The 17,766-nt window shown below is 42.2% G+C and overlaps 1 long non-coding RNA gene across 5 annotated transcripts; it reads right to left on the bottom strand.

Moving 5' to 3' along the window:
- Nucleotides 1-2,193: 2,193 nt before the first annotated feature.
- Nucleotides 2,194-17,416, bottom strand: LOC115907917. 5 transcript variants are annotated; one of them, XR_004061076.1, is made up of 7 exons: nucleotides 16,010-17,416; nucleotides 15,114-15,169; nucleotides 14,516-14,643; nucleotides 10,841-10,945; nucleotides 9,952-10,116; nucleotides 9,614-9,746; nucleotides 2,194-2,409 (listed from the first exon to the last, which is right to left on the bottom strand). It is a non-coding gene; the product is annotated as an uncharacterized LOC115907917 (long non-coding RNA). The 5 variants fall into 5 exon arrangements; XR_004061075.1 differs by lacking the exon at nucleotides 16,010-17,416 and adding an exon at nucleotides 15,412-15,700; XR_004061077.1 differs by lacking the exon at nucleotides 16,010-17,416 and having other exon boundaries at nucleotides 9,952-10,157; nucleotides 15,114-15,700.
- Between the last annotated feature and the right edge of the window lie 350 nt (nucleotides 17,417-17,766).

The raw sequence follows: 17,766 nt of genomic DNA, 5'->3' as shown, positions 1-17,766 counted from the left end.
GTAGGGCAGTTTAACTATAGTATTTGATGGTTTTAAGTGCTTGGATGTAAAATTTTACTCATCAGCTTAACATCCATGACAGTGCTCTATGTAAGATGTTATTTTGCAGTACTGGTTTACCTGTGTATTACCATTTAGGCAGGTAAATAGACTCCTAGGCAATCACAAGCATTTAATTAAACATTTCAATCTCAGTACTTTAATAATCCATTTTAAGATAAAAAGAGCCATATGGATTATGGGCTGTCTCAGAGAGCTGGGGAGGTAATTTGCACTTAGTCCACGGCCAGGGGAGACATGTGACATCACTCCTGAACCCAGCACTGAGAGCTCAGCCATGGCTCAACCCTGGGCTGCTGCAACAGGGCACAGCTCTCACACCTGGAGCCACACCTGCCCCTTCCTCACACACCTGGCACTTTATTTTCCTCCCTTCCATCTGTACAGTATGGCCACTGCATATTCCTCATCCTTTACCTTAAGAACAAATAAAAAACAACGGACAACACACAACCCGAGCTGAAGGCTCAGTCCTTTCTGTGACTGTGCTCTTTTCACCTGGCAGTGCCCCAGGAGGAGACACAAGCAGTGCTGCTGCTCTCAGCTTTCTCTTGTTCTTTGTATGCCCAGGCTGGCTCTAGGAAGGCACCTACACTCCACAGCCTTTGAACAAGAAGGGTCAGTGTGGAAGGAGCTGTTCAGTGCACTGCTTTCACTCACTGTGTCTTTGAGTACTAAAGACTATCCATACCATTCTAATTTTGGCACAGGGAATAGCAAGAGCTTGGATGCCTCACCAGACTCCAGCATCTACTGATTCAACGCTGTAGAGAAGCAAGAGCAGCCACTCCTGCTGGAGCTGTTTTTCCTTCTCCACTCAAGGCAGCTGATGTGTCGAAAGCAGTTCTCCTGAGGCATGTGTTGGCTGAGGCAGCCTCTTTGATGAGTAAAGTAAAAAGTGTGTTCTCTAGATAATGCAAACACTTGTACCATTCCCACACCTTGACCAGATACATTTTCCTGAAATAGGTGTCTGGCATGTACACACACACACACACACACACACACACCACTTCTCTCCCCTCATGCTGGCACACACAAGGAGTAAGTCAAAGAGCACAGGTTTATTCTCCATTATCCAGGGTGTCCCTGGAATGTGAATATTATGCATGACAGCTCTGCACAGCTTTCTAACACGTCCAATTTTTACCACATCCAAGAGATGTAACTGCACCTGCTGAAAAGGCGACACAGCAGGGCCAGCCCTCAGCAACTCTTGTCAACACAGCACCCTTCCCAGACATGACGTCTGCACAGCTGGTCTGTGCATGCCCTGTCCTTTCATCAGACTGACCCAGGGCACTGATAACTAATATTTGATAACAGGATTCACTTTGGCTGTGCTCAGGAAAACAGCTCAGTCTGCCTCCCTAGCAGGGAGAGAATGAGCAAGCAAGCGTGCATGAAGCCTCCTTCTTTAACCAGCACAGCTGCTGACAAAGGAGCCTGTATCTCTCGCCTTCTCTAAAGTTAATCCCAGCAGTTTAAAGCAGACTTGTGAAAAAAGCATGAATCTGAAGTTACTCTGAAATGCTACTCCAAGGACACATTAGTTCCACTAGAGTCAAAGTATACGCCAGACGCAATAGGTCGAGTTCTAGTCAGAGATTGCACAGAAAGTAGGAGCTAATAATTCTTAATTTGGCATAACATGACATTCCAAACAGCTTCTCTCTCTCCTTCCAGTAATTGTATCTTGGCAGTACACATATTAAAAAATCATTGCACAAAGGACATGTGCTGTTGGGAAAAAAATCCCCAAAACCAAAACACCTTTCTTTGTGTTGTGCCATTCCAAAAAAATGAAGACACTTTCACTGAAAGGGAAAATATGCTGATCAAAACAGAAAGGGGACAAAACCTCATTAATTCCTTATTTGTTTAAGAATTACTAAACAGAAACATTTTTGCAGGAGGCTAGGGCAACAATAATTTAGACATTAATAAATTGAGCATTGTAACAATAACTATTCCATGGAATAAAAGAATTCTGGCAAGAAACTTTTCACATGGCATTCAACAGATATTAAAATAAATGAATGGAGTATGAAACTTAAATTACTTCAAAAACAAAGACTTTCCAGCATTTTACCATAATGACAACATTCAGTAGTAAGATACAATAGCACTGTGTAGCCTAAAAATTGTCATTTTATTTTACAAAAAATTACTTCCAAAAGCATCTTGTCATGACAATTGAGTTTTGAGGAAAAAAACAACCTGTCATTTGATAAATAGAAGAAATTAACTGTCATTAAAGCCACTTAAGCACTCCTCCTTCCTGTTATCCTTCTCATCTTGGCAGTAACTGATAAGGTTTCAGGGAGGCTCAGTCATTGATGGCAGGATCTAGAAAAGAAACAATTTTACATACAGTTATTCTCATTCCCAGGTTCCAGTTATTGTATTTCACTAACCTGCACTCAATTGGCTTCCTTCTGCCCCTGGCATGGGCACAGTGGACCATGTACTTCATACAAATCACTGCTCCCTGTTACACCTCACACCATGAAAATACCGAGGTGGCTGCAATCCTGCGGTGTTAATATCACATACAAAGGTAACAGTAACAAAGTCCTGGTAACAGAGCCCTGTTATCCACCAACTGTGAATTGCTAATAGCAGCCAGTGCTTTAGCCAATAGGGACCAGACATTACTCATTATCATGCAGTTCATTACGTATGGGACATGGTTGAACTGGAGCCTGTAACTTCTGGAAAATGCACCACTCATCCACAGGAACATACCAACAAAATAAATGAAGGACCAGATGCAATGGTTACAGGAGAATTAGCGAAGAGGCAAACTACAACTGCACATTTCCTTCCCCTGTTCCCTCCCAAAAAAACATTTTTTCTGACCAAGCAAGCAGCTTCAAGAGGAAAGGAGGACATGGATTGGGCAAATAAAAAAGCTCTGAGCCTTGCATTTCCAGACTAAGTCCCGTGCAACCCCAGGAGGTTGTGTGAATGGCAACCCCATTTCCAACATACAGAGTAATTAATTGTATTCCCACATTAAGCTACCATGGCACACCTCCACCTTGGCAGATTTCTAGCTGGCTTTAATCCTTTCCACCCTCCACATGCCAGGTTCCTCACACCAACTGGCCCTCAGTGACAGCTGAGTTTTCAATGCCATACAGTACCTTGATGCAAATGGGTTTTGCCCTTTTTTCCACCTTTTGCTAGACTACACTGCCACTTAGTCACTGCACTGACATAACAACTCCACCTTCTCTGCTGCAGTGCAGCTGTACATCCACTGATGTGACAATGGAAGTGAGGGCTTCATCCCTACAGGAACAGAGCTGCCTTTCAGTTTGCAACTTGCATCATTTTCATGCTGAGGACAGAGCATATGGTCCTTCGAAGGGACATCAAAATAAATATGACAGGTCAGTGCAATCATCATACTGAATGAATTCAAATGATGCCGTATCTAAAATGAAATGTGTGCACACAATAAAGATTCAAATGACAAAAAAATTCCCCTACCCTTTATCCTTCTCTGAATTATTTATGAATTCTGCAACTCCAGCTGTTGCCACCAGCCCAAGGACACTACTTCATTTTGGGAATGACACTTCATATTAAAAGATAAGTTAACAAAAGAAAACAAGAAAAGAAAAAAGGGCACAACAGCCTTTTAAAGACTACAGAAAAGCACAATACATCTTTTCCCAGCTCTTGCGAAGGAAAATAATCAACAATCAATTCTGTTTATGTTTCTCAACTTGTTTCCATAATTCCAGACACAGATTTCAACACTCATGCATTAAGTCAGCCATGCCTTTTTAGCCATTGCAGTTAAGCAAGACTCTCAAATCATCTTGGATCCCTCACATATTTTTATAGGGTTATCTCAGTCTTACAGTTCACCATAAACCATATGCCAACACACCAAAGACTGTGATACTATCTGCATTACTGACAGCTTTTGATGCATAAAATGGTCATTCCAAGAGAATAAAATATTTGCATATGTGGAATTGTTTTTGGGAAAGCAATAATTTGTCCACAAATTTAAACAAAAAGAAGCAACACCTTCAAAGTGCAGTTTAGGGCACAAAGAATTGGTTTCAAGTAATCATGACATTGAGATGAGCAAATTCTACATAGTGCTGTCTGCCTACTTGCAGACTGCTCTGATTTGGATTCCATCACACATTAATTCTTAGATTTCAAATAAGTAATTTGGCAATGGGAAGGAGGTAGCATGGAGAAGGCTTAGCTAGTAAGCACAATTTCCATTACTTACATCAGCACGCTCTCATCTCCCACTTTAAACGAAACTTGTTTTAGTTGGCTCGTCTGTAGAGCAGATAGATAACACAGAGGCTGAATAGACAGGAGAAGAATTTATAAATCCACTATTGGTTTTGGTTGCTACTTTATTCATAATGGAATCAAGATCTGAATTGTTACACAAAACCACCACTACAAGAACATACTGATGCATTGTGTTCACTGTGATAACTGAAATGGTCAAAATCTGCAAGTTGCTCAGTGCTGAGGGACATACAGCCCCTAAACAGGAGCCCTTCATGACTGACCAATAGCCTCATCTCTGCCACAAATGATATTATTCTGTTCTCTACCCATGATCTTAATTTCACAGTGTTTTCTACGTTTACCTTTACCTAACTGAACAGCAATTGGGCTTATGCTCTGTTCCTGGGAGAACCCAAATGCCACAAGAACTTTAACCAATTAATTACTTAGGATTTTTTTTGTCTGAGGTTTTTATTTTCTCCTCCATAGTCCACCTGAAAGTGGACTAAAAATCGTCACAGTTATAACACAGAAAGATGTATGAATAAACTGCAGAGCTTCCAAGGCACCATCATCAGACATCACCAGTATCACCACAAATTAAAATAAAAAGCCAAAAATGCACCATTTGCCTTTAGTGCCAAGCACACGGTTCAGGCCTGAGCTGGAATGTCAGATATTCAATAAATAAACTCATCTTTGGGAAAGGCAGCAAAGCCAGAGTTGTTGCCTTCTCACAAGTGAAAAATGCCAATGGCTTGCAAGCAGAGATCTGCTGTTACTCAGTTTGGTACCATGAGCTCATGCAGTGTTATCCAGGAAAAGGAGATGTTGTTAAAACAAACATTTATTTGCCCTTCAGTCTACAGCAGAGCTGGCACCCAGCCCTGAACAGTCTCCCTCTTCCTCGCTACTGTGGGAAAGCTACTGAGCAAGAATCCTCCCCTTCCATCTCCTGCTGTTGGCCAAAGAAACAAAAAGGTACAGAAACAAAGAACAGGCAGAGAACCTGAGGTGTGTAAAATGTCACTGAGCAGGAAGTTAAGGTTCAACACTGGAACATTTGTAGATCTCTTGTGACATTTATAAGAGCCCCAAATTCTTCTGTTGTCACAGCTATGTATTTCAGTTTATTAATAATGATTAATATTCTCCAATATTTTGGAAATATGCACAAATCCTCTCAAAACTACAATTATTTAGTTGTAACCCACTCAAACGTACATCACACTTTTTTTTCTGAAAACTAGCAAATTAAAAACAGGAACATATCTCACATTCCAGGGTTGCCATTTAACTCTCAATGCCACAGGTTCTCAAGTGCCTGCTGAAATAGTTTCTAGCTGTGCTAAAGGAATGACATTTGGAAAAAAATCACCTGTGTGCTGATAGGAAAACATCCTTCTGAAGATTTTCACAAGCTAGTTGGATGCAATTGAAGTTAGTCCTCAGAAAATAAGAAAAGTCGTCTACATGCCCAAACATGCTCACTAAATGCTTCTGGCTATGACATTATTTCATAATTGACACATTACACACAAACAGCCCAAGAAAATATCTTTTTGTCTATGTCTGGATTACATGGCTATTTATACCCAGTGCTTCTGCAGAGCCTTCCCCATGTTGCACGATGCTCTTGAATACAAATGACCAATTGATCCTTTCACATGATAGGGTGGGTTTTTTTTAGTGCTCAATACTTCTAATGTTTGAAAAAATTGTACCTCAACATGGTCTTTAATCCTTACCCTGAACAATTTGAGTATATTCATATTAATCTATTGGATGCTTTTCCACACCACACCTATGGCACTGCATAAATTACTGTAATTTAAATGAATTACTGCTTGAGAATTCTCATGTGGTAAGAAACATGCAGAATTATAGGTTATGGAAAGAAAAATGTGCATTATGGTAACTAAGTTTTATACTACAGTATATCTAGGTGCTCATAAACCAGCCACTCTAAACTGTTGAAGGACAAGAATATTAGACTGATCACACAGAACACACATCAGGATGTCAAGAAGTCAATAATAGGAAATTAAATCTACAGTTTATTTAGATATATTCCCATGCCCATATTGAGATTCCACATTAAAAATGCCATTAGGCTAGCTGAAGAATATTACTGCAGAAGATATTTACACCTATAGTAATTCTATCTCTGCCCTGGGTAACTTGCATTTTCTTGTGTTTAATCTACTGAAACATATTGAAGAAAAAACAACTTGGAGAAAAAAAAAGGAAAAAATAAACAGAAAAAACCCCCTAAAGTTCTTTTGTTACATTACTCCACATACTACCAATGTTTAAGGATGACTTGTTTAAGACTGCACATTTCAACTACCTAACACTAAAGAATGAAAAGCTTCTTGCTACAAGCTAAAAAGAAAGTCTTTACCATGCTCCTTGAAGAGCTCATTTTCACATTACTCAGGCTTCATTATGCTGAATCAATATTCGTTTAGTCACTGGGTTATTGACATATTTTAAAATAAAAGTATACCCTTCAGCTACTGCACTCATTACGGGTAATTTGTCTTGTCAGGGAGCAGGGAATATTATCCCAGTCTTTCAGGGGCTGACAGCCCATGGAAATACCTCCCCTTGGTTACAACTGTAAATAATTTTAAGGTAAAATATTGAAAAATCAATGACTGTTTCCTGCAATCTGTCACAAACAAATCAATCATAATCTGCACAGCCAGAGAGTATGATTTGAAGGAGATGAGAGCAGATGTAATTCTTGGCTGGAATCTCTCATTTCAAAATCACCTCACATAATGGTGTCATCATTTAAACACTTAGCAGTCACTGCAACTGCCACTCATAACATCTAGTTGGACAAAACCACAAGGAAGAGGAGGAGAAATGCTCCTGCTGTTATGTAAACAAACATTTTATTTCAATGGTTGCAACATTAGCAAATTTCACAGATATAACAACAAAGCTTGCCCCTCCACAAACGTCCAAGGTGCTTTTCCTTCTCAGTGGAAGTCTGCCTATAAATGAGCCTCTCAAAATGCAAAGCATTTTAAATTTTAAAACCAAACTCTGCTTCATCAAAGGTGAGAAATAATATCTGATACTAATACTACCTCTAAAAATATTTTATTCACTCCAAATTGCTCATAACAGAATTATGCATCAAATTCTTAAGAGATTAAGAAAGGAGAATTATCTGAGGTACCTTTGTCTTTTTAAGAGCAATAAGGATTTCAATGCTTCTTTGTCCTCTACATATTACATTTCACATCTAATTGTCATTAAGCACACACTGACTCAACTTTAAGGTAGGAACCACTGCAAAGTATATGCGAAAGAAAGTCATAACCTACATAAATTAATTGCTAATATATTTTCAACTTGCATTCAAAGATTAAATGTTGTATATGGAATTACATCTGCATAAAGGATCAATTTATACATAAAGAATTAACTACTGCACTCAGAATGCTATAAACTGACCTTTGTAAATGTAAATAAATTGTGTAAAACTAATCTATTTTTACAGAGTAACATTAATACTTAGACTAAAATTATTTCCTCATTTGTCCCCCCACCTCACTACATTTTCACCCCAATACTACAGTGTTTAAAAGAATTCTCTGCAGATAAAACAGGATAAAACTGTTGTGCAACTGCAACCACAGGCCTAAGACTGCATTTTTTGCACAAACAAAATTTAGAAATGCTCATGGAGTGTTTCCCTCTGGAGTCTATAATTTGAGCTCTTAATCTTTAATGTGCAGAGCCCGTTATCACATACTCATTTTAATCACATTAACCTAAGCAACTCCTAATTCTGAATATTTATCTTACAACTGTGAGACTAAGAAAAAAATGCGACCAAAAAGATGAAATTATTTCCTCTTTTCTTGAAAAAATCCCTTAATACTGTTTTTAAAAATCAAAGAATAGGGCATATTGTACATCTAAGTAAACCTCTCCAAGGTTTGCCTTCCTTTAAAGCAGGCTTTAAGTCTCTTTATCTTCTACTTGGAAAACATACATCTCTAACTCTTTATTGATATACATCAAAACCACTATTGTTTGTAGCAGTTGGACAAATTCCCTTTCTCAGCAAAATAAATAATTAAAAAAAAAAAAAGAAACTGAAGTCTTAAAGAAGCAGTTAGTGCCTTAGAGGTTAACTAAGTGTAAATATCAGCCATGAAGAAAATCAGCTTATTGTGGGGAAAGGCCACTCCACAGCAAAAGGAAGCGGGAGGAGGCAGTGGGTGAGCAATTGCTAAAAACCAGAGTAGCTCCTAGAAATGAGCTGCAGTTCCCCACTCTTTCCCTGGATGAGATCTATAATGAAGCTATCCAATAGACAGCCCCAGGCTCCTCAGCCCCCTCACATGTCCTCCCTGGCCCAGGGACAGTGACAGAGGGAAGCCCCGCTCCCCAGGCTGAGCCATTGTGCGAGGGGGAAGCGCGGCGTGCACAGAACATGCCGGCAGCTTCCCCCAGTGCCATTCCCCTGAGCCAGCTTCTCATTTCTTGTGACAATCACCTAATTAGGTGGGTCAAGAATTGCAGAAGATAGAAGAGATTCATTCTTCCTTACATGCCAGCTCTCCTATTTGTAAAAAGGAAGGCAATGGCTCTTCTACTCCATTGTAAGGCACTTAATAAATGTTAATAATAATTAAGTCAGTCACATCTCCCAGACAACACTGTCAGATCTTTTTTTGCAGTATTTCAGAACTATTTGGCTCAGGAGGGAGCTCCCACAAGCTCCAGACAGAAAAGGACTCACAAATTCCATCCTTCAATGCAAGAGGTCACAGAGGGCTGTGCCACAGCAGACATTTCACAAGCCCTGAGGAGCAAGAGCAGCACATGCTGCTGCACTACAGATGTTAATAGGTCAGCACTGAGAGTGCAATTTCCTGCTGGACAAAGCATTAAGATGCTCTAACAGCTAGTAGGACTCTGAAGTCTTTCTGGTTAAGAAGTTGAACTAGATTCAATTTCTTGAATGAAAGATGGTTTAGGTTTTTGGTTTTTTTTATATCTCAATCAAGAAACAAAAGCACTACTGGTTATGCAAAGAGCTGAAAAAAGGAAGAGACTGGATTTGAAGAAGCTACTAGCATTTCCTCTAGTACCCACCTTCTCCATTTACTGCTCTCGCTTATAATGTTCATTTAAGTCACTGGCATATGTTCATTTATTTTGTGCAGCTCCACATGATCACTAAACAATATAGCAATGCCATACTACATCATGCAACATTACTGACATGATACTATTAGCAATACTCTACCTAATGAAGTTTATAAAGTCTTCATGTTTGGGCATTACAGAAAGATGAAGAATCCTGCTTTGAAATAGCTCCTGCCTTCCAATTCTGTCCTTCCCTTCCTTCAGCATTGCTGAGACCATCTCACTGAGCTCATCTGGAGAAAACAAAAATAGAAAGAAAACAACATACTTATTACATGCAGTGTGCAATTTTCTCAACAGAAATGGAATAAAGTTGATGTATCTGGAAACATCAATTCTGCATTTTGTAAGTGACTAAACCCAGCACCACAAAGGGAAGTGCCCCAGCTCTAATGCTTTGCTTAATGAATCATATCATACTCATAGCAGATTACTTACCATTAACTCTGAACAGCACTTAATATGGTTAAAAATACTGCAAGCCCAGCTGCATTCTGGCTTTGTACTGGGTCTCTTCCCATATTCAGGCAGGTACAGGATAGGATGGAATGCTGGGTTCATTTTCCCCGCTGTGCATCTCACTGCTTCTCTCTTGGGTGCAATCTAGAAAGGCAAAAAAAAAGGGGATATATGGAGAATGGGGGCTGGAACAAAAATACAGTATTTGTCACTAATTCAAACAGCATGTTTCTCTGACAAACAAGGATTACCAACTGAACAATGCAAGGGTTTCTTCACCCATTGATCCTGTAGGTTTGTTAAATCCCACAGACACTATGTTAATGCCACATCCCAACTGGATGGTGTTCAATCCTGCATGTTCCAAGAGGTGCACCACAAACAGGTGCCTATGGAAATCAAAAATCTGAGGAATGGGGCAGTTTAATGGCATTTTGCTAATGAAACAGAGACAGCATTAATCACTTGCTCAAAAGCACAACACTCTAACAATTATATGAGAATGGACATCAATTTGCATCAGAACATTTCTGAGACAAGCAGAGTTCCTATTAGGTAAACTGAGGCCAAGGTTACATGAACAAATCTAGGTCACAGGATGTGCCAGGAATCCAAGGAGAAAACAAACCCAGGTCTAGCCCCTTGCCTGCTATTAAGTTTTCCAATCCCTTCTCAGCTAGCCTAAAAGTCTCTCTACCCTACTGCAGCCTCCTCCCAAAGAATGGATGACCTGGATGACCTCAGCTGAAGTTTTACTTAGGGACACAGCAGCACAGTGTAAATTACAGGGAATATCAGCTGAACTTTAACTGAAGCAATACATTAAATACTGAAATAAACTTAAGAAAAAACATAAAGGAAAAAAAACCTTTAAAATTACTTTTGAAACTTAGGCTCTACAGAGCTGTCCTCTTCCCAAGAGACATTCGTGAAACCTAATGCCCACAGGAGCCAGGAGACAGCAAGGTCCTTCCTAGATAAAAGCCAGAAAGTCAGCACCAACAAAGCAATTCTCATACTGCCAATATCATAAAGAAGTCATAGGCACCTTTTTATAATGACAGAGTATTCTTAATAAAAGCTTCAAGCAGGTTTTACAGCTGCATATTATCCAATGAAACCAGTAATAAACAGCACTGTAGAATTATTTAGTGCAACTCCAATACGCCCAGAGTCTCAACCTGGGTTTTATTTATCACACAGGCTAAAATGTTTGTTCTTGGCTTTACAGTAGCAGCCAAGCCTGTAGCTATCTTTTATCCCAGCACACTGCCATCTGGATATTGATACTTTGCTATGGGATATGAAAGAAGAGCACAGTTACTTAATACAGCTTAATTGAAAACACAGGACCTACATATTATACCATGCATTATTTTACACAAAATTAAATCTGAAGGGCATGAAAATTTCTGTAGATGTCAGCAGAAAATATATCAGAGGTAAATGCTGTGTTTGTCATCTGTGCTAGAAATGCTACAAAATACTGTGAAAAATATGTGCTTACAAGAAGAAAAAGCTCGTTTTTGCTTTGTTGGGAAAAAAAGAAATTGCTCAGAAAGGTGCAACTCCTTAAAGAAGAGCATGAGAGTAACCAGTCACATGTTTATTAGTATAGTAAACTCTGTTATGGTGATCCATATTCACCTTGAAAGGTGAATATAGTTTGTTTTTCTCCTCAAGCAACGATTTAATAATAAAAAAAGAAAAAAAAAAGCCGGTTCTATTAATACATTCACTTTAATCTGCCAAAACCAGCTTTAAGAATCATCTACATCTGCACCACTCACATTAAGAATACAGACTAACAAAATCCCAGAAATTATGAACTGTTAAAAAGAATTCCTTGGGTGTAAGGCCAGAAAGGCTACCTGGCTTTATGTTTCTCCTCAGAGAGGTACTGCTGAGCTCTTGCAAACACCAGTCATAAGGACTGCAAATATATGTAAGTAAAGTAGATAAAGCACAAAATCTTTGGAACATGACATCGCTATTAAGACACTCATCTCTAACACCCACACTGAAGGCCAGATTCCAGCTGCAGGAGCTCCCACCACACTGCAGGACCTGCAGGCAAAAGGGAATTTGCCACCATGAGTGAAGCTATGGGCTCATGCAGATCCCATAAAACAGCACAGGGAGCCACAGCCATCCTTCCCACTGAGCTGCTTCTCATTTGCTATAGGAGCCAACTAACAGTAGATGTGGCGAGTTTTAAGTGAAAAACTTGTTCTAGACATGAAAGAAAGCAGTTTTCCATTTTTCACTCAGAGTCTATTTTCTACATATGTCCATGGAACTGTAAGTAAAATAAACCCTAAAGACATTCTTAACTTAGTCCATACTATGCCAACAAATTCAAGCAAATAATGGCATTTAAGTTAATTGCAGGAAACTTCAAGGAAACTGAAATGCAGTTTCAGGTTCTCCCATGATACTGTCAAGATCTTTGGAGCTACATGCTCAGTACAATAACTGGGTGCTTGAAAGACTTGTCAGCTGCACTTCTGTATTTTATTCCACACACTAAAAAGGCTGCTGAAGCAATTTAAAAAAAAATAAGACTAGAACTCATAATCAGGCTTCTTTTAGCAGACAAGAAGTGATTTAAAATAGAAAGGCTTGGAGAGAAAAGCAAAACTACCTAATACCCAAATGCTAGGCACAGAAGAGTAATTCTAGGTGTTCACGAGTTTACACCTCACTCTCAGACCACAAACACAGAGAGTGTGAACAAGGAGCATCTCGGGCAGAGGAAGTGCAGGAAGAAACAACAGAGCACTGAGGGTGCCTTGCTCAGAGCGCTCCTCCTTTACCCAGCAGTCTGAGAGCCACAAAACACCAGCACTTCCACTGCACTGCCTGACCTGGAACTCCCAGCACAGCACCTGAGGGAAGCAGCAGCAGTGTCTGAGGAAAAGGCCCCTGAGTTTTATAGCAAATATTTTACATGCATTTTTTCTAGCTCTTGCCCAGTTAATAATGTATTGATTTAACATAGAAAGACACAGGCCCCTCCCTCCTCTTTGCACACTAATTAGTTTTACTTCTATGGTAGTGCAAAGATGAGAAAGAAAATTTTCTCTTCATGCCTAATTAAAAGAATTAATATTCACGTGTGTTTATTTTTCTCTTGTAAGTTGTTAATACTTTAAAATATACTGTATAAAACATCTCTTATCAGATGTTTCCAGCAGCAATTTCCCCTACCATATGAGTCTCACAGATTTTTTTAATAGGACAGCGTTAACTGAAACAGGGTATCTTGTAGAGGAATTACTATTTAATTTTTTTTTCTTTAAGAGGACTCTCTTTAGCATCACATACATAATTGTTGGGTAATACTGTCCCAAAATGAACTGGAAAAACAAATTCAGTGTCTAAGGTCAGGTATTCTGATAAAGAAATATCAAAAAGGTTTTGAGAAAACAGCCTCCTTCTCATCTACCCCTGTAACAAGAAAAAAAAAAGGAAAAAAAAGTTGAAATGATCTCCTAATGCATCTCCCTTCATAATTCATGCCGAAAGATGACATTTTCTCAGGATCTTAATTAAGATAATGATGAACACCTGTGTCGGCATTCTTTGGCAAGACAGCATTATCCATCATAATCTTTTAAGTACTCTCAAAAAAACCCAACAAAATCGTATGACGGAACCAATCTGTTGCCTCTCCTTGCACTAAGTTTTACATCTCAGACACACAGAAGAACGATTAGATCTTTAAGGACTGCAATAAAAACAGGATCGTTAGATTTTAAAGTTTCAACAGAAAGGAGCTATTAAATTAATTAAATTAAGGTATATCATATCCAAGATAGCCAAGTTCAACTCCATTCACTATAAGCCACCTGGAACCAAACCACTTACAGTTAGAGCCTACCAAGAGCTGTACTTTTAAACTGTAGTTTGCTGTTACTTTAAGGATCATTCTGCCTCTTTCCATTTGTTTCTCCCAGAAAGAAAATATTCTCAGCTGATCCCTACTGTACATTCATGCCCTGATTTATTAAGCCATTTTATGCTGTACCCCATTTGCACAATCTAAATGAAATAATGCAAAAGAAATCAGTGTAGAAAAAACAAATATGCAAATCCAAATGTTGCTATATTTTGGGTCATGTTTTGTGCAGTCATCTCAAATCCAAGTTCCTCTCATACCAAAAACCCTACTGGAGTCCAACTACTAAACTAACCCATGACTCTCTTAACAGCTTTGCAGGACCAACCGATCAGACTGAAGGCAATAAAAATAGGGATTTTAATTATTTATTTATAGAAGCTGAATCTAAATTCACATGCCTAAATTTAAATAATGTGAACAGTGCACAGCCAGACTGTAAATCTTTCCCACTGTTAAATAAGATTTTAAGAGCAAGCGTTTTTTCTATTGCATTAACAATTTATCTTCCAAAAAATTTTGAGAAAATATAAACAGTCCAGAGTTTTAATATCAACCTGCACTGTTATAGTTTCATTGGCAGCTGCAAAATACACAAACTCCTAATGCCAAGAACTCATCCATACCTTCAAATGCACGTACCTTCAGCAAAAATGCAGAGAAGCAGTAAATGTATCCTCAAGCCCCAAGTTTGTTAACAGCACTGATGAACAACATAAGAGTCTTGAAACAAACTTCTTTTTTCCCTTCCATTAAGTGGTTGAAAAGTCCTGCAAAGCAGATTAGTCTTAGGCTTTCACATTTTAATATGCTGCTATCAGAGGAAAAAGTTGCTGTGACTAGTCATTCAGTAAAGCTATCAATGTGCAAATAAAGCAGAAAATAGAGACATCCTTAAGAAATGAGTCTCAAATTTGATATAAAGTGAAGGTGACAACCACAGCAATAGAACTATAAACTAAATGTTTCAATATCTTGAATAATTATCTACAGTTCTTTTAAAACTGCAAAGAATATAATAGTGGCATAATGTAGTGAGAATGTCAGTTTGATAGGCACTTACAATCCTGACGGCATAAGAGTCCTATCACTACCGTTTATTAATCAGCTCTGGTATTATGTTTGCAAGGCATGAAAGTATGCATGAACTCACCACAGTTTCCAAAATGTATGCCTACAGAAGAAAGATTAGTGGAACATCAGAAATAAAGAGGGTAATTTTACATGACGTTAACCTTACCTCCTCTTCAAAAAAGTCAGATGCCATGGGAAGATGGTTAAAACTTCTGCTTCTTCCTACAAAGAAAGGAGGACGGAAAAGCAGTTAGTTATTCTACTCACATATAAAATGAATGTTAAATGTATAAAACTTGACCAGATGATATCTCACTCCCCGAACAAGGGGGATTGTCAGAGGATTATGACAGAAGAGCTTTCGAGTGGAGAAAGAAATGCAGTGCTCCAGAGCGATCGCTATAATGAAGCCGGGGACAAATACCGGTGACACCGTGCAGTCGAAAACTGATGAAAGTGCACACCTGTGTGGATTGAGCATGTAAGGGAGCGTGCGAGCCAGGGACGGACCCGTCCCGTTTACCGGAGCAGAACCACATGGAGTTTAAAGAGACGAAATTCGGCACATCGCACATTTAAAAATTAAATTAAAAAAAAAAAAAAAAAAAAAAAAAAAAAAAAAAAACCGGGGGGCGAGGGAAATTCAAGAGGATAGACGCGGGAACGGCCAGACCGAGCGCGGCTCGGCAGCAGCCGAGGAGGAGCCGAGCCCGGTGCGGCCCCGCCAGTCCCGCCCGGCGGCGCCGGGGCCGAACCGCGCGGCCCGTCAGGGGCGCCCCGCGGCGGGGCAGCGCCGGCACCGAGCGCCAGAGCGAACCCGGGCCCCGCTCCCTCCCCTCGGGCCGGACCGGGATCAGCACAGCCGGGCTGCTCTGGGCCGGGATAAGCACAGCCGGACCGGGCCGGGCTCAGCGCAGCCTGGCTGCTCCGGGCCGGGCTGAGCCGAGCTGCTCCGGCCCGGGGGCGGCAGCCGCGGCCCGCAGCGCCTCCGCGCGCCGTCCTGTCAGCGCCGCCTCCGGACTCCGCCGCAACCGCGCCCGTGCTGCCGCCGCCCCTCCACACCCCGCGCTGAGGGACAGCTCCGCGGGCCCGTGGAAGAAGCGGAGCGCCCGCCGCCGGCGGGGGAACAGCCAGTCATGCGCTGGGACGGCCGGGGGCGGGCCTGGCGGGGCCGCGGCCTGATGGGTACTGTAGTGCAGGGCAGGGTACGCGGCTGACTCTGCTGTACGGCGGGCAGCGCCCGCCCCGCCGGCCTCGGTCCTGCAGCGTCCCCCCGAAGGTAGCGGGGACAGTGCACCCTTCCCGCCCAGCCCCGGCCCTGCAGCGCGGCCGCTCGGCGAGTCCAGCCTGCGCCCGGCTGGGGGCTGTGGATGCTGCCGCCGGGACGGAGCTCCGGAGAAGGAGGGAGGGAGAGAAGGAGGGAGGGAGGGACGGAGAAAGCGGGGCGGCGTCGGTGTCGCCTCCACGGCGACACGGGGAGCTCCTGCCCCGGCCTGCCCGGTTTAAAACACAGCCCTGCTCCTCGCGTCTCCGCGTACGTCCCGCAGGGGAGCGCGGCGAGAGCATTAGGGTCGGGAAATGCAAAAGTTACAAAATAAAATAAATTCTGAAAATATAAATCTTATGCTATCGCTCCTTTCCTTCGACCGAGAAAGGCACGGCGGATCCCGATGGCCAGGGGTCCGCGGCCGCTGGAGCAGCTCCTTTCCTCAACTGCAAGGGAAAAAATATGTGAGGAGGGAATAAATCGGGATATGTTTCTATTGAGAAATATATCTGGTGGAATCACAGGAGATTACATCTTCTGATCGGCAGGGATTTATCCCGGTTCATATGGTTTTAATCTGCTTTCGCCTCGACCCTTCATTGAGCCGAGGGCGGGGGGAGGATACCCGGTGTGTTCCTTAGATCCGCGGGCAAACCCTCGCTCTGAGCAGTGTCTGCGGACCCATCTCAGCCCCCTCTGCTCCCCTCCGGATCGCCCTTCTCCTGCGGCCGGCGCTGGGAAAGACTAAATCCGAGCCCTCCGCGAAGCTGATCCCCTCTCCTGTCCGGACCCCGCCGCCGCTCCGCCCGCACAGCCGCCGCAACAGGTCCGGTGCCGGGGTGGCCCCTGCCCGCGGGAGGGACCGGCCGAGCATCCCAGGGACAGGGCTGCGGCTCTTCCCGGACGAAAACCTCCTTTTTTGTTAAAAAAAATCAAAACTAACAGCACCAGCACTCCGCCGTATATCCCACCTCCAATGATTTAACGGAGGGAGGGGCAGGGGCAGAGAGCACGAGGAGGGGTGGCTGTGAAGAGGGGGAGCCGGGCGGCTAATAAATCTTATTAAAGATCTATTTTTTTTTCATATACTGATTGGCTTGCATTCCGGCGCAACGCGGCTCCGCACGGTATTTAGCACATGCAGAAAGTTGGAGCTGATCTTAAATGGCTCGGAGGTGACTGCAATCCAGGAGCCGGCGCACTTGAGCCTCTGAGCGCTGGGGAGGGCCAGGGAAGCGCGGAGCCCTCCCGCTGGTTGGGCCCGGCCGCGGCAGCCCAGCGGTGTCCTGCCAGTCCTTCCACTGACAACACCCCGCGAAGGAGGAGCCTCGCCGGGCCGTGCTGAAGGCGTCAGGAGCTGCAATTTCCAACTTAGCATCTTGGCAGGACCCTTCGGAAAGCGAGAGCGAGGAGGAAGGGGGGAAAAAAAAGGCCCCCAGTGCAAGGGGGAGAGAGAGAGAAAGAGAGGAGGGGGGGAGGGAAAGAGGGGAAAGCAAGGGAGGGAGAAAAAGGAGGAAGCGGTACCCGGCTGCAGGCGAAAGCGGAGCAGCAG

This window comes from Camarhynchus parvulus, chromosome 11 (genome assembly GCF_901933205.1).
Source record: "Camarhynchus parvulus chromosome 11, STF_HiC, whole genome shotgun sequence".
Classification (NCBI taxonomy): domain Eukaryota; kingdom Metazoa; phylum Chordata; class Aves; order Passeriformes; family Thraupidae; genus Camarhynchus; species Camarhynchus parvulus.
The sequence above is the reverse complement of the archived record's forward strand: the minus strand, read 5'-3'. Positions and strand labels throughout refer to the sequence as shown.